This window comes from Triticum aestivum, chromosome 1D (genome assembly GCF_018294505.1).
Source record: "Triticum aestivum cultivar Chinese Spring chromosome 1D, IWGSC CS RefSeq v2.1, whole genome shotgun sequence".
In the NCBI taxonomy this organism is placed as follows: domain Eukaryota; kingdom Viridiplantae; phylum Streptophyta; class Magnoliopsida; order Poales; family Poaceae; genus Triticum; species Triticum aestivum.
In genome coordinates, this window is record NC_057796.1 from 335,214,117 (window position 1) to 335,216,511 (window position 2,395).

A 2,395-nucleotide genomic window follows, 5' to 3' on the forward strand; every position below is an offset into this window, starting at 1 on the left:
TTTACCAAACACTAAAAAGGGGTGAGCATAAATACACCTCGCTAATCCCATGGAGGCACATTTCACAAAAAATCAAGAAATGAAAATAGGGCAAATTCGAAAGTGGAAACTCGTACGACATAGTAAGGAGTAAACACATAAACAGAGCAAGCATTTAAGCACACTTATTCACACCTTGCCTGATTCAGTGCTATACCAGTTCTCACGAAAGCAAATTCACCCTATACACTGCGTCTATCATTAAGTAGAGAAGAAGATCATAAAGAAACAAAATAAAGGCATGCACCTGCATCATATCCCGCCTTGTATTGATATATGAATATGAAAGCCTCCAATAATTAAAGAATACACATGCTTGCCCTATCCAACCTCGTGGTCCAGCGCTAAGGCCACTGCACAACAAAGACAACAAGATATTGATTTGTATAACCTAAATAATAGTAGTAGAAAACATTACCTAAATACATATCCTTCTTATTATCAATCAAAAGTACTTGAAACTAAAATTACAGAAGAACATTTATCTCCTAAGAGTGTAACCTAACCACATGCTGAAGCAAACTGTCATAATTTTTGGAAGTTTCATCATTTTCCAAACTTATCATTTTCTCCTCTCATCTCAAAACTATCATAAATCCATATCTTCAGTCTAAAATGGTCAACTTTCTTCATAAAGCAATCAACCAAAACAAGTACTACCTTTGTAACTAAATACAATACGTTTTTGCTGTTCAAATTGAAATACAAAGACGTTTTATATTTGGTTACGGAGGGAGTATCTTTTAAGCATGAGTATAGATACGACATCAGAAGCTCTGTAACAGAACAAACATGGGAATGTTTCAAGAACTATCAAGACTAAACAGCAAACACGAGTTGTGTGCAGATTGTAGATCTTGTAAAGTATAACATCCAGATGAAAAATCAAAATTACTATGTGGTACATCATGAGTTGTTAAGAAAATAAAGATGTGGTCCAAAAATCCAGAAGATTTCTCTCTGAACCTACAAAACTCACTTTGTTGCAATTACAAACGTAAAGAATAATAAAGTATCTTAGAAGAAAAATACTAAACATGATCCAGACGATACAGAAGTAAATCATCCCACCCTAATTGCCAAAGCAAATGTCGATTTACTAACCACACGCTAAATGAACAAACATAAGCGTCTGTGAAACCATTGACCTGAGCGGTGGTGCTTCCATGGGCCAGCCTAGTGAACAATCGACAATGGAGGAGAAGCATATGATGTACCGTTGGGCAGTACAGAGACAACATGGGGAGGTCCAGGATGAAGGCGACGAACGCCGATGGTGTTGCTTTCACCTGGTGGAGGGAAGTAGAGGACATGGACAATGGTAAATATTTAGACTCAAAGCATGAAAAAAAACATCACATGCTCCAGAAATGCATAGAAAATAATGTCTGAAGCCTTCACAAAACAACTTTTGTAAAAGCATATGCATTGGCTTGATAAATCCAATATTAGATGCAGAATGTTAAACTCAATTTGATCATTAGTGTAATCAGACAGAATTGTATGGCATGCACTGCAGGCATCACATTAAGATCATTTAATAAATTTGTATCTGGAAGTAACTTAAAAGTCCAGCACAGTGCAGGCTTTTTTTGTACAAAATGATTATAAGTTGAGACTGAAAGATTTTATTTTTTTATAATACACACAAGCATGTATATAATTATAGAAGCGTCCGTCCACGTCATTACGATACAACAAGCGACGACAGTCCACCACTAAGTGCCGCTACGGTGGCTGCTCAGGCACACTCCACCTAAACAACCACCCAAAATGATCACTGAAATCCCAATTCAGCAGCCCAGCCAATGGCATGCTTTGGCTCAACTACTCAAAGGGTTCACCAGATTAGATATGTTTAATTCAGTGTCGAAGTAGAATATCTTAGCTAAGCGACACAAAAAATTACATAACACGATATGTTTAGTTCTGCAAACTCAGTCCATCAACACATCACTGATAGCAGCAGTCCTAAAGGCAAGAACAAATACCAATGTTTTCAACTTGATGTTGTATACGGAAAATGACTTGATTTGCCAGTGTTCGGACATCAATAACTCGATAGTCCAAGTGTGTGTCCTGACCAACATGGACAAGTGGCACTCCCTTCTGCAAAACAACAAGTTACCATTAGCTGAACCCAGATATCATCATCGGAGATTGGAGCAACAATCTGTATCCTCCTCCTTTATGCATTCAAAGAAGAGGCAAGCAAATACGCAGATTGTGTAGATTGACATACTGATTCAGCTATTGCAAACTCCTTAGCACTCCGTCCGGCGTCCTCCATGCTGATTGGTAGCTTCGGGTCAGCCCTGTTGTTGCAGTAGAGCTTCCTGACCTGAATATCCACCTG

At 38.1% G+C, this 2,395-nt stretch overlaps 1 long non-coding RNA gene across 1 annotated transcript; it reads right to left on the reverse strand.

Annotated features, from left to right (window-relative positions):
- Positions 1 to 286: 286 nt before the first annotated feature.
- Positions 287 to 2,146, reverse strand: LOC123169583 (uncharacterized). The gene is made up of 3 exons (XR_006484887.1): positions 2,031 to 2,146; positions 1,188 to 1,328; positions 287 to 392 (listed from the first exon to the last, which is right to left on the reverse strand). It is a non-coding gene; the product is annotated as an uncharacterized lncRNA (long non-coding RNA).
- Positions 2,147 to 2,395: the final 249 nt, after the last annotated feature.